This window comes from Sminthopsis crassicaudata, chromosome 2 (genome assembly GCF_048593235.1).
Source record: "Sminthopsis crassicaudata isolate SCR6 chromosome 2, ASM4859323v1, whole genome shotgun sequence".
NCBI classification, from domain to species: domain Eukaryota; kingdom Metazoa; phylum Chordata; class Mammalia; order Dasyuromorphia; family Dasyuridae; genus Sminthopsis; species Sminthopsis crassicaudata.
The window spans coordinates 271561159-271586052 of NC_133618.1; the positions used below are offsets into that span (position 1 = coordinate 271561159).

The 24894-nt window shown below is 36.2% G+C and overlaps 1 long non-coding RNA gene across 1 annotated transcript; it reads right to left on the minus strand.

Moving 5' to 3' along the window:
• Nucleotides 1–2522: 2522 nt before the first annotated feature.
• On the minus strand, nt 2523–23863 carry LOC141555972 (uncharacterized). Its single transcript, XR_012486397.1, has 4 exons — nt 23665–23863; nt 13020–13217; nt 10442–11935; nt 2523–5304 (listed from the first exon to the last, which is right to left on the minus strand). It is a non-coding gene; the product is annotated as an uncharacterized LOC141555972 (long non-coding RNA).
• Between the last annotated feature and the right edge of the window lie 1031 nt (nt 23864–24894).

A 24894-nucleotide genomic window follows, 5' to 3' on the forward strand; every position in this document is an offset into this window, starting at 1 on the left:
TTCAGTCTGTTTTTGCAGCTCCTGTATATCAGAGGCAACAGAATATCTTCTCTCAAAAAATATGTACCTACTAGGGAGAAAGGGTTTGCTCTTAGGGGAGGATGACCAAATAGCATGTCATAGGAAGAGATATGTAATTTTCCCTTTGGTCAGCTGCATGGATGAAATAATGCGAGGGGAAACAATTCTGGCCATTTAAGATTAGTTTCAGAACACAGTTTTCCAGTAAGAGTCTTAAGTAGTCAAATGTTCAATTTGGCCTGAATTCCAAGAATGGTAGAGGAATATGAAACTTTGATTCTACTCCCAAACAAGAATAGATTGTGAAAGTATTGAATCAGTGAAATGAGATATTCTATCTGAGGTATCTAGTTAAATGGACCAAATCAGGGCAAAATTTCTTTTCTTTCTTTCTTTTTTTTTTGCTTAATTTTAAAATTAATTTTGTTAGAATAAGGTTCAGCCCTTACACTTAGAATAAGAGCTTACACTTGAATGTCGAATTATGGTTGCCTGAAACAAGCTCTACAGGTAAGGAAAAAAAATGTCATTATTTACAAAGAAATATGCAAATATGATAATGCTAGAAACATTACAACCAGATAACTGACAATCTATATCTTTTGAATTGAAGAGAGATAGGAAAGAGATCATGATTGTCTCTACCCAAGTTTAACAATGAAAATAATTTGGTCAAGTAACTATTTTCTTAAAATCATAAAATCTTTTAGCTGAAATAGATTTTAAAGAGCATCCTGAGATAAGGCTAGAATATGAAGATGGGGATGGAGAAGAGAAGGAAGAACACTGATAAGAGGAGGAAGCGTCCAGAGGCAACTCTATGCAAGGGTCAAAGAAAACTCAGAAAACAGAAATATAGAAAATAGAAAACATCAATTACAACTACTTCATTTTACAGATGAGAAAATTGAGACCCAGAGACCTATAGTTTATTTGTTCAAGATCGGGCAGCAAGTTAGTAGCAAAACCAGAGTGTGGGTCTAAAGGATCACTGCTTCTGTCCTTGACATTTTGCCACCCTTTGAATCATCTTGTTACTTTATTATTATGGAGACAAGTTAAAATGCAATTGATTTCCCTTTTTTCTATGTTATTTTTAAAAATTTTGAGGACAAGTAGTCAAATGAATCCAAGCCTTTACTTCCTATTTTCAAATCATGCAAACCTCTTCCCCATTGCACCCCTTTCCAATTGTTGTGAAGGTAGTCTTGTCCCTTAAGAATGTGTTTTCTAAGGCAGGGACTATCTCACTTTTATTTATTCATTTTTTCATTCATTTGATTGTTTTTCTGTTTGTTTACTTATTTATTTAGTTATATCTTCATTGCATAGCATAGTGACTGGTGTAAGCACATTAATATCTTATCGATTAGATATATGCTATTAAAAACTACCTCTTCAATAGTTTCTAGACTCCTTCCTCCAAGGAGGACCATAAATCTAGAGCTGGCAGATATATCAGAATTCACCCAGTTTAATCTTATCATTTTACCAAAGAAAAAACAACTCCAGAGAAGCTACCTAGGTCACCCACATAGTATTCATTAGAAGCAGGGTTTGAACATGGATCCTAAACCCAATCCATTAATGATATGCTTGCCTAGCCTGGGCAGAGTTTGCTTTGCTAAGCAAGTTTAGGTGATCACTCCCACCACCTGTACCTCCTTCCTGCCTCCCATTTTCTTTTTTTCTTTTTTAATGTATTTTTAAAAAATCTTAAATACAAAATAGAAAAAAAAAAAACAAAAGGAAAAAATAATTGTCATGTGCACTGCAGAACATCAGAGAATTCAAAATATATAACAATAAATATTCATTTCAAGAAAACATAATAATAAAGTACATTGCATTCAGAATTCTCCATCTCTTCTTTGCTTCCTTTTAGGTTTTCTTTTGTTCTCTGATGTACACTTTTTACTTTGTTATTTTTTTCCCCTTTCTTTCTCCCCTTCCTTCAAGCAGGTTATAGTTAAGCATAGATATATTTGTGTGGCATACACACACATATACATACATAAATATGTATAATAATATACATACATATAAATATACATTCATATGTATATGTAAGGTTATACTGTGCTTGTTTATCCATTGTTTGTCTGAAGGTGGATAGCATCATCCTTCTTAGATCCAAACCTTTACATATTTTTCTAAATCCACCAACTCATTATTTATACCTCACCAATATTTGGACAGTCTAAAACAATATTAACATTGCTGACATGGCTGACATTTTTTATTGAATTTATTTTAACTTTAATCTTTTGATCAATGAATACTACTCCTGCTTTTTTTTTTTGTCTCCCTTAATAAATTCTATTCCTTTTTTATTAAAGCTTTTTATTTTCAAAACATATACATGGATAATTTTTCAACATTGACCCCAGCAAAACCTTGTGCTCCAAATTTCCCCCTCCTACTCCCCATTCCCTCCTCTAGATGGCAAGTAATTAATATATGTTTAATATGTTAAAATATATGTATACATATTTATTCAATTATCTTGCTGCAAAAGAAAAATCAGATCAAAAAGGGAAAAATGAGAAAGAAAATCCAAGCAAACAATAATAAAAGGGAAAATGCTACGTTGTGATCCACACTCAGTCCCACTCTCTCTGGATGTAGATGGCTCTCTTCATCACAAGATCATTGGAACCGGCCTCAATCATCTCATTGTTGAAGATGGCCACGTCCATCAGAATTGATCATCATATAGTATTGTTGTTGAAGTATATAATGATCTCCTGGTCCTGCTCATCTCACTCAGCATCAGTTCATGTAAGTCTCTCCAGGCCTCTCTGAAATCTTCCTGCTGGTCATTTCTTCAGAACAATAATGTTCCATAACATTCATATACCACAATTTATTCAGCCATTCTCCAATTGATGGGCATCCACTCAGTTTCCAGTTTTGGGCCACTACAAGGAGGGCTGCCACAAACATTCTAGCATATACAGGTCCCTTTCCCTTCTTATAAGATCTCTTTGAGATATAAGCCCAGGTAGTAACACTGCTGGATCAAAGGGTATGCACAGTCTGAGAACTTTTTGAGCATAGTTCCAAATCATTGTCCAGAATGGCTGGATGTATTCACAATTCTGCTAACAATGTATCTGTGATGACCGCATTAGCACCCTGGATATCTTAGAATCAGCCAGAGTCAGGATAAGCAAAAGTCTTTATTCTTGTTCTTTAGCAGTCAAGGGGATGGGCACAGAATCTCTGCCACCTCACCTTTTCCTCTCCCTCCCAGAGTCAGTGTGGCTAGTCTTCCTCCACTTCCTAGTCCCTCCCACAATTCTCTGTATACACCAAATGATTGGTCAGCACAGGATAATAGGAAAGGCCATTTTCCAAGCGAATTCTTATAAAGTATTGTCCAATCGGTAATTAGCCTCAAGTGCTTGATTGTCTGATCCCAGTGCATTAGCTCAAGAGTTTCAGCCCTTCACATCTCCCATTTTCTTTTGTTTTAGAACATAGGTAGTCACGCCATCCCTGACTTCTCAGGAAGGGAGGTGAACACACTAAAAAGGATATAATCACGCCCTCCCTGACATCTCAGGAAGGAGATGAAAAGCACCAAAGGGAAGTGGGGATTGCTAGCGGGTTTGGGGCTAAAGGGTCTTATTAGAAACAGGTATGCACAAACCCATCAGCATGGGAGGTATTACACAAGCCCATAGCAATAACGCACAGGTTATTAGTGATGACTCTCCCCACAGCCGGTGCAGGCTCAATGTGGTGTAACAAACATGAATTGTACATGCAAATAGTGATATAACAAACATGCAAATAGTGATATAACAAACATGAATTGTACATGCAAATAGTGATATAACAATATAAATCAACACGATCTTGTAAAAGATTTCCAGAAGTTCCAGAAGGAGGGTATGTAAACATCAGTCACACTTGCCTTCTTCAGCAGCCAAGAGATAATCCAAAACCAATCTATTGTCCATTGCTTCACGTGTCAGGGAGTCCAGTGATCCCTGCAAGTTTTTGAAGTCCTGCAACAGTCTTTTTATATGTTAGAGAATCCAATTATTCTTGCAGATTTTTAAGTCTTGCAACAGTCTTACCATGTCTCAGAGAATCCAATGATTCCTGAGGGTTTTGAAGTCCAACAATTTTTAAAATTAATTTTATAAGTATAAAATTATAAAAAAATTTGATAGTACATATGCATGAGTAATTTTTTATAACATTATCCCTTGTATTCATTTTTCCAAATTTTCCCCTCCCTCCTTCTATTCCCTCCTTTAGATGACAGACAATCCCATACATATTACATGTGTTACAGTATAACCTAGATACAATATATGTATGTAAATCCAATTTTCTTGTTGCACGTTAAGAATTGGATTCCAAAGGTATAAGTAACCTGGGTAGAAAGACAGTAGTGCTAACAGTTTACATTCAATTCTCAGTGTTCCTTCTCTGGGTGTAGTTGTTTCTGTCCATCATTGATCAACTGGAAGTGAGTTGGATCTTCTTTATGTTGAAGATATCCACTTCCATCAGAATACATCCTCATACAGTATTGTTGTTGAAGTGTATAGTGATCTTCTGGTTCTGCTTATTTCACTCAGCATCAGTTCATGAAAGTCTCTCCAAACCTCTCTGTATTCATCCTGCTGGTCATTTCTTATAGAGCAATAATATTCCATAACATTCATACACCATAATTTACCCAACCATTCTCCAATTGATGGACATCCATTCATTTTCCAGTTTCTAGCCACTACAAAAAGAGCTGCCACAAACATTTTGGCACATACAGGTCCCCTTCCCCTCTTTAGTATTTCTTTGGGATATAAGCCCAGTAGTAGCACTGCTGGATCAAAGGGTATGCACAGTTTGATAACTTTTGGGGCATAGTTCCAAATTGCTCTTTAGAATGGCCAGATTCTTTCACAACTCCACCAACAATGCATTAGTGTCCCAGTTTTCCCACAGCCCCTCCAACATTCATCATATATTCCTGTCATCTTAGCCAATCTGACAGGTGTGTAGTGGTATCTTAAGAGTTGTCTTAATTTGCATTTCTCTGATCAGTAGTGATTTGGAACACTCTTTCATATGAGTGGAAATAGTTTCAATTTCATCATCTGAGAATTGTCTGTTCATATCCTTTGGAAGTCCAACAATTTTTGATATCCATGAGTCAAATGCCATAACTGAAAGGCTCTTTCAGTGGTGGGCACAGTCAGCGACGGAACCACCCGATATTTCTTGGGTCTTCTCCTTCGTTTCAAGGGTCTGCTCTGTCTCTCTCTGATGGACAAGGAGAATGCAGCTCGTTGGCACCCATCTGATTCCTTCTCCATTTGTAGAGATACAAGCAAACCCTCTCCCCCAAGCAGTTAATCTATCTGGTCCCTTCCATTCACCACTTTCTGGGTCTCTCCACATCACCTGGCAATTATCTAAAGATAGTGGAGCTGCACGCACTGGACACTGCCCTTCTAGTGGGTTATAAAACCTGTCTGCCGGAGCCAGTGCATCTTTGTCAAAAATCAAGAAGTTAATAGTATAAAGAGCTAGATTTAGAAGTTCTCTAGGGTTACCTGTGGCTTCTCCTTTCTTTTGTTTTTGGAGGAGTGTCTTAATGTCTCTTTGTCCTCTCTACTATTGACTGTCCTTGAGGATTAAGGGTATGCCAGTGGTGTGTAAAATCTTATACTATGCACAAAAGTGTGCAAAATATTTAGAAGTGTATGCAGATCCATTGTCTGTTTTTATTGCTTGTGACACACCCATAATTGCAAATGCTTGTATAAGGAATTCAGTGACCACTCGGGCTGTCTCTTTGAATTGAACTGCCTTTGAATTACCATCAAAAATAGGACCTGGAAGTTCATTATGAGAGTGGACATGCAAGATATAAATCTTATCTGGATGCTTTCTCACTTGCTCTTGAAATTCCTTAAAGAGCTGATATATATTAGAGGCTACAAATTTTATTTGGGCTGTGGCAATTCTTTATACCACACTTATTAAATAGACTGAATCAGATAGTACATTTATATCTTCTGGATAATAAGTAAGAGCTAGAATGATTGCATACAATTCATTCTGCTGAGTGGACTGAAAAGGAGTTCTGACTACTCTCTTTATAGTTAAGTCACAAGAGTATACAGAGCAAATATTATGTTTGGATGTATCTGTAAAGATAGTTGGTCCTTTAAGAGGAAATTTAGAAACCTTTTCTTCAAGAATCCATTGCCAATTATGTAACAGTCTGGTTATCTTTAATGGAGACCATGTGTAAAATTTGGAGCCATGGCTAATAAAATTTGCCACTCTGGGATGGTTTCACAGCATACATTAATTTGTTTATTAGTATAAAAGGTGTATATCTTGTCAGGTCTTATCCCAGATAATTGTACTGCTAGCTTAATGGCCTTTAATAAAATTCTAACCACAAGCACTGGGTAAGGAGTAAGGCTTTGTTCTGGTTGTGCTGAGAGGTTCACCCACTCTATCACACTGTCTCCTTGATGTAGGACTGCTGTAAGTGCCTCTTGTGTAGCAAAAACTAATATTTCCAAGGGTTTTTGGAACCACATTGGATAAATCCAGTTCAACTTCTCTCAAAGCCTCTTGAACTTCTTTTGTAAGCTGGTGTGGTGAGTTTAAAGCACTGTCTCCCCTTAAAATATCATATAATGATTGCAATTGATAAGTAGTCAAATCTAACACTGGACACATCCATTGAATGTCTCCTATCAAATTCTGAAAATCATTTAAGACGTTTAGCTTCTCTGTTCTTAAGGAAAGTTTTTGTACTGTAAGCACCTTAAGTGTATACTTCATATCCTAAATATTGAAAAGGAGCATGTCTTTGAATTTTTTCTGGAGCTATGTGCAATTTGTAATTCCTTAGTGTTTCTATGGTCTTTTGTAAACATGCTTCTAACATTTGTTCCTCAGGTGCACATCCCAATATATCATCCAAGTAATGGAATAACATTACTTTTGGAAATGCTTTTCTTACTGGAGTAAGAGCCGTAGCAACATACATTTGACACATAGTAGGGCTGTTTTTCATTCCCTGTGGCAAAACTGTCCATCCATATCTTTTATAAGGCTCAGCTAAGTTAATGCTGGGCACTGAAAAGGCAAATCTTTTCATATTCTCCTTATTTATTGTGTTTTTACCACATCCCCTCCAACATTCAATACAAATTCTGTTCCTAATCATTATTATGTTTGTGTATATCTATTTTTCCTATCCCTGCTGACTCTTCTACTTTACTTCAATCTGCTAGCTTGCTAGTACTTAACACACACCCTCAACCTTTTAAAAATTCCTCCCTTATCCTCTTGCCCTTTTTTCCCCTTCCTCTTTATCCCATTAATCTTCAGACTTTATCCCATTCCCTTTAATCTATGCACCCTTCTATACCCAGCCTTATCTCTTATTCTTTAGATTTTGAGGTTTCATACCCTTCTCTCTCTCTCTCTCTCTCTCTCTCTCTCTCTCTCTCTCTCTCTCTCTCTCTCTCTTTTGTTCCAATTTTTCCCCTCCTTCCCCCCCCCCCCCATGGCAGGTTTGACCAATACATGTTAAATAAGTTAAAGTATAAATTAAATACAATGTATGTATACATGTCCAAAACAGTTGTTTTGCTGTATAAAAAAGCATCGGACTTTGAAATAGTGTACAATTAGCCTGTGAAGGAAATCCAAAATGCAGGTGGACAAAAATAGAGGATTGGGAATTCTATGTAGTGGTTCATAGTCATCTCCCAGAGTTTTTTTGCTGGGTATAGCCTGGTTCAGTGAATTACTGTTCTCTTGAAACTGATTTGGTTCATCTCCTTGTTGATCTCATCTCATGTCCCATCAGAATTGATTGTCATATAGTATTGTTAATTGAAGTATATAATAATCTCTTGGTCCTGCTCATTTCACTCAGCATCAGTTCATGTAAGTATCTCCAGGCCTTTCTGAAATCATCCTGTTGGCCATTTCTTACAGAACAATAATGTTCCATAATATTCATATACCACAATTTTTCAGCCATTCTCCAATTGATGGGCATCCACGTAGTTTCCAGTTTCTGGGCCACTACAAAGAGGGCTGCCACAAACACATAATTATTGTTTTTACCTTTTCCACAGAGTTTTATTTTTTTTAGATTCATCATACTCAGCTGTACCCTAATCTTTCTTTTGAATTATCCAATTATTAATAACAGTCTTAGATATATGGTACACATTTCCACATATAAAGCCTAATCAGTTTGTCCTTATAGAGTCTCTTAAAATTAGTTTTTGATATGTGCCTTATATTTCTTATATGTCAAATTTTCTATAAAATTCAGGGTTGGCTTTTTTGCAAGAAAATCCTGAAAGTCTGACAAATTTGTTAAACCATTTTTTTTTTTTTCCCATTTAGGAATATGGTTAGTTTTGCTAGATATGATATCTTTGGCCACAATCCTAGTTCTTTTGATCTTCAGTATGTAGTATTGCAAGATCTTCAGTCTTTTATTGTAGATGCTGATAGGTCTTATGTGCTTCTAATTGTGGCTTCAGTATATTTAAATTGTTTATTGCTGTTGTTTATAAAAATTTTCTCTTTATCTGGGGGGCTTCGAAATTTAGAAGTGATGTTCCTAAAAGGTTTCTTTGTAGGATCTCTTTCATGTGGTAATCAGTGGGGCTTTTTTTATTTCTACTTTCCCCTCTTGTTTTAAAACTTCAAGGCAATTTTCTTTAATTATTTCCTGCATTATTATGTCAAGATTCTTTTTAAAATCATAATTTCCAGGTAGTCTAATTATACTTATGGTTCCTGTTCTTGATCTGTTCTACACATCTATTGTTTTTCTTATGAGATATCTTACATTTGCTTCTATTTTTTCATTCTTTATATTATGTTTTGTTATTTCTTGTTCTCCTGAGACTATTAGCTTCTCCTTCTCAATTCTAATTTTCAGAGTTATTTTCTCCATTAAAATTCCGGATCTCCTTTTCTAATTGTTTGATTTTTCTTTTCATAATTTTCTTGGGATTTTTAGATTGTTGTTGTTATTATTATTATTATTTTAATTTTTCCTCAGTCTCTCTCATTAGATTTTTAAATTCTTTTTTTCAGTTCTATGAATTCTTTTTAAGCAAGCGACCTTTGACTTTTGGGTGGGAGAGTTTTTTTTCATTTGAGTATTCTTCTCTGAAGATGAACCTGTCTTTCCTAGTCAGATAATAACTCTCTATGGTTGAATTCTTTCTCCTTTGCCTACTCATTTTTTAAAATAAGAGATTAGTGGTATAATCACCTCTAGTCTTGTGTGTCTGTGTGTGTGTGGGGGGGGGGATGGTGCCTGATCTCAGTTCCTTCTTCAGTTCTCCCCTAGAGCTTGGAACCTAAAGTAAGATCTCTGCCCTCCTGTAAGTTCCCAAAGCCAGGAGCGATCCTACCCTAACTGTATTGGTTCCTTCTCTTCCGGGCCTGCCATTCCTTATCAGTACAGGGTTCTTCAGTTTTCCTGGATTCAGATCCCCAACTCCCTACATTTCTGGGGAGATAAAAGTTCCTGTGGCTGGGCTGAAGCTACATTCTAACCTAGCTGACTCCAGGGTTCTTTGTTTGTTGTTTCAGTGGAACTAGCCCGGAGAGATGTTTACACTTCTCATGGACCAACCCTCCTTTCTAGAGCAGTTTTGTCTTGAAAGAAATCTTGAGAGCTTGGAATTTTCTGACCTACTCAGCCATCTTTCCAGAATTCTCCCTTCCACCTTCTATTTTCTAGGTTTATCTCTTCAATTTCCACAATTTCTTTTTTTTTTTTTTTCTTTTTCTTAAATAGCATTTTCTTTTTCCAAATATATACAAAGATAGTTTTCAACATTCACTTTTGCAAAACCTTGTGTTCCAAATTCTTTTCCTTCTCTCCATCCCCTTCTCCCTTCCCAAGACAGCAAGCAACTCAATATAGGTTAAACATGTCCTAGAATTTCTTAAAAGTCAAAGAACTTTAGCAGGCCCTGGAGTCAGGACATACTCAGTTCAAATCCAGCCTCAAACACTTGAGCCTCACTAGCTGTGTGACCTGGGCAAGTCATTTACTTCTGCCTGGTGTGGGAAGGACTTCAGCAAAAGAGGCAACTGTGGTTTTGAAGCCAGGAAATTATTCAACCCACTGGGTAAGTTGATCAACAACAAGGAAAACTGTATAATGGCTAGCTTTGGTCATATATAAAACATCAATTTGCAAATGTTCAAATGGAATTTGTGCTAAAGGGTGACCCCAAAGGCCATGGCTCAGAAGGCATATAAATTAAGTGCTTGGCAAATGGGAAAAGCAGAACAAATGTGAACTGCAACAATGATAACCTATGCGACCATATGGACTATCCCTGAGTGCCAGAATGGCCCCTATTTCTGAACAGAAAATACATACCTGGTAGTGGAGGAGGGAAGAGGGGCTTGCCTTTCATGGTCCCCAAACCCCATTATCTGTTTAGCTTAAAAATCACTGTTTCCATTTTTCAGAATTGTTGTAGACAAGATCCGAACTGTCTTCACCAAAACAGGAAAGGTGAACAATATATTTAGGACCCTTTAGGGGAATGGGAGGCAGGATCCGTTCCATTGGTATGAGCAGGATATGAACAATGGCCGGAGCAGCTGATAGTTTTGTAGGAGTTTATCTCATTCATGACTTTGCTGGCAGAGGTCAGAAAGCTTCTTTGCAGCCATTTATCCCAACCAGACACCAATCCCCGTCTGTGAGTCAGTATAGATGGTGGCACTTTTACTGTTGACAAGGTACATGGGGCAAGGCACTGAGGTCAGAGAGGCTACCTATATGGTGTGGTGGTCTAAGAGCAGGGTAACACCAGTTTAATGTGCATAATTTATCGTAAAAGAGAGTTCATTGGTATATGAAACTTGAGAATCAGGATTCTCCAAGGAAATTTTTCAGATATTGCATACAAAGGAATAGCATTACAGTGCTTCCTGAGAGATTGACAAATGGGGAAGTAACATAGCAGGGTAAGGAAGGTACACCATTTAAGAGTAATATTCTCTCTCCCTAGCAAGGTAACTTCATACCTAGAAGTCTCTAATCTGAAAAAACAAATACGTGAGTTCTCTGTTGAAGTAAGAGAACTTCAACTTCATGGAGGCACTGCGCCATCAGAAGTGTATCCATCCAAAAGCAAATCCTGAGCCTTTCTCCCTAGGCAGGGGGCTGCTTCAGCAGCCACAGTAGGAAGTTGTTCAGAATAACAATTTGTTGGGCAAATGGAGTCCAAACATTTGAGTCAGGACACCAGAGGCTACCCTCTATGCTCACTAAATAAAAGTGAAAAAAAAGCTTACTGTAATCTGAGGATCCCAAGGCTTTCTTGAGTTCACTCATGGCAGTAAAGTGTTGAGGTTCAAGTTGTAAAGGTTCTTAATGGAGTTTTTAGTCAAAGAAATTAAAAGTTGAATAATCTCACCCAAAGATGGAATCTGTTGTTGGCAGTATTTGGCTGTTCCCAGAATAGCGACATTTCTTAGTCTTAGGAGCAGACAGTTGTTGAAGAATCCCGATTCATTTGGGGGAAACAGAGCAGCTGCTGGCAGATAGGTGAAACCGAGATAGTCCACTTGAAGGAGAGACATTGCACCTTTGATTTTGAGACTTGGTGGAGTTCTCTGATGAAGCTGGAAAAGATGGCATCTGTCTTCCTGACAGGTCTCCACTTTGAGTGCTGCTAATAAAAGACCATCAAAGTACTGCACCAGAGCAGAGACCTCCAAAGTAATAGAAGCTAAGTCTAGGATTAAGATATGAGAGAACAGGGTGCGGCTCTCTACAACCCCTTGAGGCAGGTGAGAACTCCAGAGAATGTTCTTCCAGGGAAAGGCAAACAGGTTCTGTTTATCTGAGTGAATTGTAATGCTGGGGAAAAAAAAAAAAAAAAAAAAAAGTTGAGTAAAGGTCTAACACATTAAAACAGACATCATCCACTGGGAGTGGGAGAGACAGTTGTAGCTAGGTTGGGCACCAGTGGACCTCTATGCACAATATGAATCTTGCACAAATTGATAAACAGGCTTAATATCAGGGCCTGGCTTAGATTTTTTTAAAGGGTAGAATGAGAGTTTTAAAAGGTGACTTGCATGGAACAATAATACTTTAGTCTCTCAGAGAATTAATAATAGGTGAGATACTCTCAATAACTTCCTTTGACAAGGCATATTGGTAGAGAACGGAGATACTCCTTTGGTCTTAATAGTAACAGGGAGAGCTGATTTTAATAATTCCATATCTGAAGACGATGTGGCTTATAAGGAATCAGAGACTTTAGGTGAAAGATGAAGATTCTCTTGAGTGTTCTGATCCTAGACAGGAGATAGGAGAGAAATTTCTCTTCAGAAGGTCCTTGAAAATCTAGAAAGTCTCTGAAATATCAATCACATGGAGAGAATCATCTGCAACTAGAAAGAGGATTATGGGGACTGAATGTGGATACAACATAGTATTTTCACCTTTGTTGTTGTTGTTTGCTTGCTTTTTGTTTTTTCTCATTTTTTTCCCTTTTTGATCTGATTTTTCTTGTGCAGCATAATAAATATGGAAATATGGTTAGAAGAACTCCATATGTTTAACTTATACTGAATTACTTGCTGTCTAGGGGAGGGGAGTGGGGGAAAAGGAGGAAGAAAAATCTGGAACACAAGATTTTGCAAGGGTGATTGTTTAAAACTATCTTTGCATGTATTTTGAAAATAAAAAGCTATTATTTTATATTCACATCCCCCCATAAAAAGAAAAAAAGAAAAATCCATCACAACAGGGAATAAGAAAAAGAGAATCTGGACTTCTAGGGGTGGAACCAAGATGGCAGAGGTCAGACATGACTCCCTGTAACCTCCTCTGACCTTCTCTCAAACCAAGATCAGATTATTCCTCTTCACTGAGGTTTAATCAGTCAAAGAATCCACAAATATTTGGAGTAGAACACATTTCTAGAAGAATTTACCTTGGAAGAACTTCAGAACAGGCCTGTTTCAACTGGGCAGGGGGACAGTCTGCCAAATCCAAGCTGCAGCACAGGAAGACAGGGCAAGAAGCTGGGGCCAGGAATCAGAGCATCGTAGCTTCCGTGCACCTGGGAATCTTCTGCAAGCCTCTTACGTCACTCTGTCCTGGTTGCAAGCAGGTGGTCTGGCAGATTTGCCTTTTGTAAAAGACAAATTGTAAACCACTGAGCTCCGGAAAAATGCTAGATTTAGCGACCATTAGCCAGCACTGGAAATCAATCAGCAGAACTGCCCAGGTCAAATTAAAGCAACTGCCACTCCTTTGCATTAAACAGACCTCAAGCCTTACAAAAATGAGTAAAAAACAAAAGAGAACTCTCACCAGCTTTTATAGAGAAAGTGAAGAACAGACCTCAAATCTTGAAGTTCCTAAAGGCAGAGCAACTCCAGGAGAAGTTTCAAAGAGAGACATGAGCTAGTCCCCATTTCACAAGGCTTTCCTTGAAAATTGCATAAAGGATCTTAAAAGGGAGTTAGAAGAAAAATGGGGAAATTAAATGAGATCATTGCAAGAAGGATAGAAAAACTGGAAAAAGAATGCAATGAACAAAAAAATTTAATTGGCCAATTGCAAAAGGAGCTAAAAAAGGTAGCTGAAGAAAATAACACACTAAAAATTAGAATTGAACAAATGGAAGTGAATGACTCAATAAGACTTCAAGAATTACTCAAACAAAAACAACAACAACAACAAAAAAAGATAGAAGAAAATATATCTCCTAGGAAAAAACAATTGACCTTGAAAATAGATCTAGGAGAGACAATATAAGGATTATTGGTCTTCTTGAAAGCCATGATGAAAAAAAGAACCTAGATATTCTCTTACAGAATATTATAAAAGAAAACTGCCCTGATATTTTAGAATCAGAAGGTAAAATAGCCATCGAAAGAATACACTGATCCTCTCCTGAAAGAGACATCAAAATTATATTCCCAAGGAATCTTGTGGCTAAATTTCAGAACTATCAAACGAAGGAAAAAGATATTGCAAGCAGCCAGAAAGAAACAATTTAAATACTGAGGAGCCACAATTAGGATTACTCAGGACCTAGAAGTTTCCATCTTATAAGATCGAAGGGCCTGGAATCTGATATTCCAAAAAGCAAAGAAACTGGGATTACAGCCAAGAATAAACTATCCAGCTAAAATGAGTACTGTTTTGCAGGGAAAAAGATAAACAGTCAATGATATAGGTAAATTTCACCTGTTCCTAATGAAAAGACAAGAACTGAACAAAAAATTTGATCTCCAAACACAAACTTCAAGAGAAGCATAAAAAGGTAAAAAGGAAAGAACTCTTCAGAACTATATTTCTGTTATGGGTATACTTAGAGAATGCAGATATAATTTGATTTTATTATGATAATATGAAAAAATCTAGAGGTGGAAAAGGGATCATACTGGAAGAAGAGGAAAAAGGAGGTAAAATAAGGGGAAATCATTTCTTATGAAGAGGCAAAGAAAACCTATTATAATTGAGAGAAAGAATTGAGGGGGATGAGCATTGTGTGAATCTTATTCTCATCAGATTTGGCTCTAAGAGAGAATGTCAGACATATTTGGTATCATAAAGAAATTTGTCTCACCTTATAGGGAAGTAGGAGGGAAAGGGGGAAAAGAAAGGGGAAGACTAATAGAAGAGAAAAAAGAAAAATTAGGGGAAAGGTATAAAACAGTGGGAGAGGCTCTAAAGGGGGAAAACTATTTGAGGGAGGTGGTCATCAAAAGCAAAATACCCTAGGTAAATAAGATGGCAGGAAATGGCAGGAAATACAGAATTAGTTATTTTAACAACTGTGAATGTGAATGGGATAAACTCTCCCATAAAACAGAATCTGATAGCAGACTGGATTAAAAGCCATAATCCTACAATATGTTGTTTACAAGAAACAAATTTAAAGCATAGTGATACATACAGAGTGAAGATAAAGGGCTGGAGCAGAATATATTATGCTTCAGGTGAGGAAAAAAAAAGCAGGGGTAGCAATCCTGATTTCAGATCAAGTAAAAGCAAAGATAGATCTAATTAAAAGAGATAAAGGAAGGAAAATACACACTACTAAAAGGAACCATAGGTAACAAAGCAATATCAATACTAAATATATATGCACCAAGTGGTATAACACAGAAATTCCTAGAGGAGAAGTTAAGAGATGCAAGAAGAAATAGACAGCAAAACTATACTAGTAGGAAATCTCAATCTTGCTCTTTCAGAACTAGATAAATCAAACCACAAAATAAATAAGAAAGAAGTTAAGGAGGTAAAATGTTAGAAAAGTTAGGCATGATAGATCTTTGGAGAAAATTAAATGGAGAAAATTAAAAGAGTTTACTTTTTTTCTCAGCAGTTCATGGAACTTATACAAAAATTGACCATGTATTAGGGCATAAAAATTTCAAAATCAAGTGCAGAAAGGCAGAAATAGTAAATGTAATTTTTTTCCAGATCATGATGCAATCAAAATCACATGCAATATAAGGCCAGGAGAAAATAGACCAAAAAGTAACTGGAAACTAAATAATCTCATCCTAAAGAATAAATGGGTGAAACAGCAAATCATAGACATAATTTAATAATTTCATCCAAGAGAATGACAATAATGAGACAATAAACCAAAACTTGTGGGATGCAGCCAAAGTAGTAATAAAGGCAAATTTTATATCTCTAGATGCTTACTTGCATAAATTAGAGAAAGAGAAAAATCAGTTAATTGGGCTTGCAACTAAAAAAGCTAGCAAAAAAAAAAAAAATAAAAAATCCCCAATCAAATACCAAACTTGATATTCTAAAAATAAAAGGAGAGATTAATAAAATTGGAAGTAAAAAACTATTGAATTAATAAATAAAACTAAAAGTTGGTTTTATGAAAAACCAACAGAATAGATAAATCTTTAGTTAATTTGATTAGGAAAAGGAAAGAAGAAAATCAAATTGTTAATCTCAAAAATGAAAAGGGAGAACTTTCCACCAATGAAGAGGAAATTAGAGCAATAACTAGGAATTACTTTGCCCAACTTTATGCCAATAAATTTGATAACCTAAGTGAAATGGAGGAATACCTACAAAAATATAGATTGCCAAGATTATCAGAAGAGGAAATAAATTACTTAAATAGTCCCATTTTAGAAAAAGAAATAGAACAAGTATTAGTCAGCTCCCTAAGAAAAAAAATCCCCAGAACCAGATGGATTTACATGTGAATTCTTCCAAACATTTAAAGAACAAGTAACTCCAATACTATATAAACTATTAGAAAAAATAGGGAATGAAGGAATCCTACCAAATTCCTTTTATGACAGAGAGATGGTACTGATCCCTAAACCAGATAGGTTGAAAACAGAGAAAGAAAATTATAGACCAATTTCCTTAATGAATATTGATGCTAAAATCTTAAGTAAGATATTAGCAAAAAGATTACAGAAAATCATCCCCAGGATAATACACCATGACTATGAAGGATTTATACCAGAAATGCAGAGCTGCTTGAATATTAGGAAAACTATTAGCATAATTGACTATATCAATAACCAAATTAACAAAAACCATAGGATCATCTCAATAAATGCAGAAAAAGCATTTGATAAAATTCAACATCCATTCCTATTAAAAACACTAGAGAGTATAAGAATAAATGGACTTTTCCTTAAAATAGTCAGTAGGATCTACTTAAAAACCATCAGCAAGCATCAAATATAATGGTGATAAACTGGAACCCTTCTCAATAAGTTCAGAGGTGAAACAAGGTTGCCCACTATCACCATTACTATTCAATACTGTATTAGAAATGTTAGCTTTGGCAATAAGAGAAGAAAAAGAGATTAAAGGAATTAGAGTAGGTAATGAGGAAACCAAATTATCACTCTTTGCAGATGATATGATGGTATACTTAAGAGAACTCTAGAGAATCAACTAAAAAACTATTAGAAATAATATACAATTTCAGCAAAGTTGCAGGATACAAAATAAATCCACATAAATCATCAGTATTTTTATACATCACTAACAAAATCCAAGCAAGAGATACAAAGAGAAATTCCATTTAAAATAACTGTTGATAGTATAAAATATTTGGGAATGTATCTGCCAAGGGAAAGTCAGGAACTATATAAGCAAAACTATAAAATACTTTCCACACAAATAAAGTCAGATCTAAACAATTGGAAAAATATCAAGTGCTCTTAAGTCGAGCGAATATAATAAAGATGACAATACTATCTAAACTAATCTATTTATTTAGTGATATAACAATCAAACTCCCAAGAAACTATTTTACTGACCTAGAAAAAATAGCAAGAAAATTGATCTGGAAGAACAAAAGGTCAAGAATTTCAAGGGAAGTAATGAAAAAAAAAAATCAAATAAGATGGCCTAGCTGTTCCAATCTAAAACTATATTATAAAGCAGTGGTCACCAAAACCATTTGGTACTAGCTGAGAAATAGATTAGTTGATCAGTGGAATAGGTTAGGTTCACAGGACAAAATAGTCAACAACTATAGCAATCTAGTGTTTGACAAACCCAAAGACCCCAACTTTTGGGATAAGAATTCACTATTTGACAAAAACTGCTGGGAAAATTGGAAAGTAGTATGGCAGAAACTAAGCATTGACCCACACTTAAAACCATATACTAAGATAAGGTCTCAATGGGTTCATGATCTAGACATAAAGAATGAGATTATAAACAAATTAGAAGAACATAAAATAGTTTGCCTCTCAGATCTGTGGAGAAGGAAGGAATTTGTGACCAAAAAAGAACTAGAGATCATCATTGATCACAAAATAGATAATTTTTTATTATATTAAGTTAAAATTTTTTTTTTGTACAAATAAAACTAATGCAGATAAGATTAGAAGGGTAGTACTAAACTGGGAAAACATTTTTACAGTCAAAGATTCTGATAAAGGCATCATTTCTAAAATATATAGAGAATTGACTCAAATTTATAATAGTTCAAGCCATTCTCCAATTGACAAATGGTCAAAGGATATGAACAGACAATTTTCAGTTGGAGAAATTGAAACTATTTCTAGTCATATGAAAAGGTGTTCCAAATCACTATTGATCAGAGAAATGCAAATTAAGACAACTCTGAAATACCATTACACACCGGTCAGATTGGCTAAGATGATAGGAAAAAATAATGATGAATCTTGGAGGGGATATGGGAAAACAGGGACACTGATACATTGTTGGTGGAGTTGTGAACAAATCTAATCATTCTGGGGAGCAATTTGGAACTATACTCAAAAAGTTATCAAACTGTGCATACCCTTTGATCCAGCAGTGTTACTACTGAGCTTATATCCCAAAGAGATCTTAAAGGAGGGAAAGGGACCTGTATGTGCCAAACTGTTTGTGGCAGCTCTTTTTGTAGTGTCAAATAATTGGAAATTGAGTGAATGCCCATCAATTGGAGAATGGCTGAATAAGTTATGGGATATGAATGTTATAGAATATTATTGTTCTGTAAGAAACGATCAGCAGGATGATTTTAGAGAGGCCTGGAGAGACTTATATGTACTGATGCTGAGTGAAATGAGCAGAACCAGGAGATCATTATACACGGCAACAATAAGACTATATGACGATCAATTCTGATGGACATGGCTGTCTTCAACAATGAGATGATTCAAACCAGTTCCAATTGTTCAGTGATGAAGGGAGCCATTTACACCCAGAGAGAGGTCTGTGGGAACTGAGTGTGGACCACAACCTAGCATTTTCACGCTTTCTGTTGATATTTGGTTGTATTTTGTTTTCCTTCTCAGGTTTTTGTTTTTTTTTTCTAGATCTGATTTTTCTTTTTCTTTTTCTTTTTTTCTGAGGCTGGGGTTAAGTGACTTGCCCACGGTCACACAGCTAGGAAGTGTTAAGTGTCTGACTCCAGATTTGAACTCGGGTCCTCCTGAATTCAAGGAAAATGCTGGGTCAAAGGGTATGCACAGTTTGACAACTTTTTGGGCATAGTTCCAAATTGCTCTCCAGAATGGCTGGATTCTTTCACAACTCCACCAACAATGTATTAGTGTCCCAGTTTTCCCACATCCCCTCCAACATTCATCATTATTTGTTCCTGTCATCTTAGCCAATCTGACAGGTGTGTAGTGGTATCTCAGAGTTGTCTTAATTTGCATTTCTCTGATCAGTAGTGATTTGGAACACTCTTTCATATGAGTGGAAATAGTTTCAATTTCATCATCTGAGAATTGTCTGTTCATATCCCTTGACCATTTATCAATTGGAGAATGGTTTGGTTTCCTATAAATCAGGGTCAGTTCTCTATATATTTTGGAAATGAGACCTTTGTCAGAACCTTTACTTTTAAAAATATTTTCCCAATTTGTTGCTTCCCTTCTAATCTTGTTTGCATTAGTATTGTTTGTACAGAAACTTTTTAGTTTGATGTAACCAAAATCTTCAATTTTGTGATCAATAATGATCTCTAGTTCTCCTCTGGTCATAAATTCCTTCCTCCTCCACAGGTCTGATAGGTAGACTATTCTCTGTTCCTCTAATCTATTTATGCAGATCCTCCAGTTTCTAAATTGTGTCACCAACTTTAATAGTAACATGGGGTTTAATCAACTTAGGAAGAGGCAACCATTGGAATGAATATAAGAATATCAGGATCAGGGAAAACAAATTCCTTATTTATGGTCCCTGTTCTCATTAAACCTTTATACCATAGATTTACCCCTGTACCCTCGGAAGGCTTTCTTTATTTCCATTTCTGTTCTTTGAATCCCACCTTTCCTGTTTTAAATTTACAGCAAGATGGTCTTTTTTCTGAGAAGAAAAACATTTTCAAGTCTCCTGATTTCCTTAAGGAGGTTGGAAGAAAGCCAGAAGTGTTTGGGCAAGAGTCAAAATTACCTGGGTTTTCAGTTTGGGTTATACTTTCGCTTTGCCTTTTCCTTCATTAAGCTAGCTATTCTTTTTTAGTTCACTGATTTTTTTTTTCATGCCAACCCAGGGAATTCTTATAGAAGTAATTCCATATTTCAGGAATTGATTGGCTAACAGTGGCTGAATTTTCACATCTTTGGGATTGATTGGTTCCAACCCTGTATATAGCTTTGCACCTTTACACCACCTGTCATATAACATATATAGAGAGAGTTTCATTCTCTTCTTGAAATCTTGAAATTTGCTCTAATTTTCAAAGCAGATGCACAAATCTCTATACTCTAAATTAAAGAGTCTAGCCTATAGTAGCATGGTGTAATTAGTTGGGCTATTAGAGTTCCAGTACAGATCATATAAAGGCCAATTGGGAAGACCTCCTGGAACAGCAAGAGCAATACTTACCAGTGCTTGCCTAATGGCAGTTCTTTCTCTTGGGGACAATAGGGTCTTCATTAAATCAGGCATATTTCTCCAGGTGAGATCACATGTCCTAAAGATAGGTTATATCTGGGAAATAATATCTCCAGGATTCTCATCAAATTTTGGAGTATCTGTTCTGCAGATGAAGAGGTCAGAAACTGAAAAGCTGATGATGTTTAATAGGATCCAGAGCTCTTGTAGTTGGAAAAATGCCAGTAGATTGTCTTTGTGTTTCAAAGGAGATTTTCTCCCCTTACTTTAGGAGAATAAATAAGAGAAGTAACAAGCCAAAGAGGCAGAGGATAAAAGGGAGACGTGGGAGCAGGATGGAAAGAAACAGACCCATTATGGGATGATGAGTAAAATCCATTAGACAGATCTCCCCAGCAATCTCAATATTTAATTTGATGTGGATGAGATTTTTCAATAGCCAGTCTTTTTCTAAGTTTACAATAATCGAAAGTGCCATACTGGGTACCTTATCAGTTGAGCTCTGGCAGTTTTAGATTAAATCTCATATAATTTAATGGGTTGGGTTTTTTTCCCCATCATTCCCAGTTGAACTGAAAAGTTGCCCCAGTACCATGTTGTTAGAAAATTTTCCAGAAAGGTTCCTTTTGTAATGGGATCATTAGATCCCATTCTTTCTAAAAAATTATAAAACCCTTGTTTTTACTTTGTCCCAGGAGATCCCTGCCCAAGAGCTGACATGGTTCATGTGAATCCCTTGGCACTTGTTACTAAGGCTCAGATTAGCTATCCAAGGGAGCACAGCTGCCTTTTGGAGAACACTATCTCAGGCCTAGTTCTTGGGCTCCAAATCTAAGTTAAACCCAGAAAGCCCCAAAATGGCAGTTCACTGATTTCATTTGGTAGTTTTTGCTTTCAAGACTGATATCACAATACTATTTTCAAGACAGTCTGGGGGCAGTTGCTATCAATCATGGTGTCAAAATGGGTGACCTGTTTATATCCAAGTCCAGGAGAAAGTTCATTCTATCAAGATACAAAAACACCATTAGATACACAGAAACACTAGCAAAGTCTTCCTCTTTAATCCCCACTAAAGATTAGAGAATTAACTCTCTGCTTGCTGGAAAAATTGCACTGAAACTCTTCCCCTCTAGACTTTCTACCACAGTGCATACTTAGACCAAGATAAACCCAGGAGAAAAACTTTGTCTTTTCAGATTCCCCCAAACAATTTATTTCCCCTACAAGTCTATGTAATTAAGAGTTCCCCTGAAACTCTACCTGGTTAAGGGGGACCTTACAGCACTCTTTGGTTGAGGGGATCTTACCTTGGCTTGGAAGGTTATGACACCTGAGAGAAAGTCCTTTTTTTTTTTTTTTTTTTTTTTCTGAGGCAATTGGGAGTAAGTGACTTGCTTAGGGTCACACAGCTAGGAAGTGTTAAGGGTCTGAGGTCAGATTTGAACTCAGGTCCTCCTCACTTCAGGGCTGATAATCTAGAGAAAGTCCTTTTCTCAGGTGATTTTCCTTAGGGAAGCTTGGTGAAAAATCTACAGGAATAGCCTAGGAAGTTCTCTTAAGGACAGTAGTCTCTCACTCAGGTTTCATTTGGGTTATCAGCTGTTGTGAGCAACAAACTTGGAGAGAGACAAAAGTTCCACGAATGATCAATTTATTGGCAAAGTAAGCAGTTGTCAATTTAACAAGTCTATGGCTTTGCAAGAACACACTGGGTGTTCTACGTACGTGACAATATTAAGCAGTACACTCTCTTCCTTTCTATTGTCTGGGGCCAAAGTTAAAAAGTGACTATAATTAATGAAGTTTAGATAAGACAGTTATCACGTTCATCCAAGAAAGGGAAACTTTAGCTCATACAGAATGGGGGAACTTAAGTCTCCTATCTCAGTTTTGGAGGAATAGGGAATTTACAGATTATAAATCTTACTCTTAAAGCTGGCTTAATTAAGCCTTATCAAGAATGTTACAGTACAATAATGTACAGATCATAAAATAGAGTCTGATCTTGATTTAGTTCTTTCAACACATGAAAAAGAAAAATGATTTTCTATTGAGGCACCAAGTTCATTTCCTTTTTGGCTATCTTGCCTTGGTGCTATGTTGCTACAATTTTCTCTGGGTTCTGGCCTGAAATAAGTTGTGTGTTCTCCCTAGATACACGGGTTCTTCTGTTCAGACTGATTTGTTTTGAACAATCTTTTTAGTTAGGTTCTTAAGGTTAATTCATCCTTTTAGATAAAGTCAGACATTCTCAATCATCACTGTAATCTAGGCCTATTTTTCCTTCTTGTTTTTCTATCCAAACATCTAGCATTTCTCCCTCCAAAATAAAAACCATCATAACAAATATGCATAGTCCAGCAAAAAAGGAAGAAAAAGTTGAAGAAAGAAAAGGTCACTTTTCTTGGATTGTGTAGAGTGTGGGAAGGAGAATAATATACAATGAAGTTGAAAAGATAAGTTGAGACAAAATTGTGAAGGACTTTAAATATCAAACGGAAGAGTTTATATTTTATCCTACAGATAGAGATCTACTGGAATTTATCATGTAGCAGGCTGACATAGTCTGATCTGTGTTTAAGGAAAGTCACTTTGGTACAGAGGATGGATTGAAATATTGAGATGTAAGACAGGTAGTACAACTGGAAACCTGTTGCTATTATCTTGGAAAGGGATGGTGAGGAGTAGAGCTAAAGTAGTAGCTACTACATGAGTAGAGAGAAAGAATCAGAAGTAAAAATTTCTTAGAAGGCAAAAATATTAAGATTTGACAACTTATTGGGATGATGGATAGGGAGTATACCACTGAAATTAGTTATCTGGGAGCTTAGAATAATATTGGTGCTCTTGATAGAAATAGAGAAGTCTAAAAAATGGCTAATTCAGGAAAGATAATGTATTTTGGGCAGGTTTAGTTTTAAATATTTCTAGGACATGTAGTTTGAAAAAGAGAAAGTAAAAGAGGGTGGTCAAAAGTGTCAAATGCATCAGAGGGATGAAGAAGAATGAGGCCTGAGAAAAGATCATTGTATTTGTGAATTAAAAGAAATCATTGGTAACTTTGGAAACAGGAATTGCAATTGAAAGTTGAGATCAGAAACCAAATTATAAAGAGAATTGAGTTATAAATAGAATTGAGAAAGAAGTGGAAATAAGGAGAGTAGAAAGGTTTTTTTTTTCCCCCTAAGAAATTAGCTGAAAAAGGGATGAGGATATAGGACAACAGCTTGAGAAGATGAATGTTCTCCAAAGGTACTCACCTGAAAATTCATGAACTGTTATTCTGAACTTCCCTTGACAAATTCTAGTTAGCTTTTGATCAATAAAGTTGCAAGGCTCAGCTATTCACAGTGGTTCTGGCTTACTGGCCTCTCAGGGCTATTGTGGGCCCAAGTTTTTATAGTTTTCCTGGAGGCACTGACAACTCTCAGTTGGTCTTTTCAAATAATGTGCTTTGTCTTGTTTGTTGATATAGGTCATGCTGAGTTTGTAAAATATCCCTTTTAGAACAATGGCTAGTCAGCCAGCTCAGTGATTGATGACAGGCTTTGCTCAACCAAACCCTGTTAGAAAGAGCTATCTACACTAGTAACTGCACTTATTCATTTTCTTAATCTTTACCTCTTTAAAATCTAGCTTCCGACCTTATTACTCAATTGCAACACCTCTCTCCAAGGTTACCAACAACCTCTTAATTTCAAATTTGCCTAGTCTTTTCCCAGGCCTCATCTTTCCTGATTTCTCTGCTACACTAGAGCCATTGATGCTCTCTCCTTTATGGGTTTTATGGGTGTGCCACTGGCCAAATTCAACATTTGAATGTTGCTTTCTATGTTAGCAGTGCTTGTATGTGATAAGTACCTAATAGGCTATAAACACAGTTTTATTCCCCCAATAAAGATTAACATTTTGCCTTCCTTTCTATATCCAGATATACTTCCTTAGATATAAATTGATGAACCTTTCAGTTCAGGAATCTCAGAAAAAATTTTTACAGGGTTACTTTATTGCATTTGAAATAATACTATTACTTAATCCAAATAATTTCCACCAAAGGAAGAGGGAAGGGAAATGGTAGTGGACCATCTTTTGCAATAAGATGTTAAAGTCTTGGAATATTCTTTATAGCTATATTGCAACGAAGAGCCCCAAACTCAAGAATTAATACTTCAGGGGTAAGTGGGGACAGACTTGACACTCTCAGTTCAGAACTACAACTTTTTGAGTTAAAAGACAAAGAAGGAATTTCTACTATATCAGGGGCTTTGTGTGCCCCTTCCTATCACAGGATAAACTAAAGGAAGGAAACAAGTATTTATTAAGCACTATGTATCAGGCACTGTGTGAAGGCCTTCACAAGTATTATCTCATTCCATCCTCACAACAACACTGGGAGATAAGAAGTACTTGGCACCCCATTCTACAATTGTGTAAACTGAGATAGACAAAGGTGGTGTGACTTGCCCAGCATCACACAGCTAGTAAGTGTC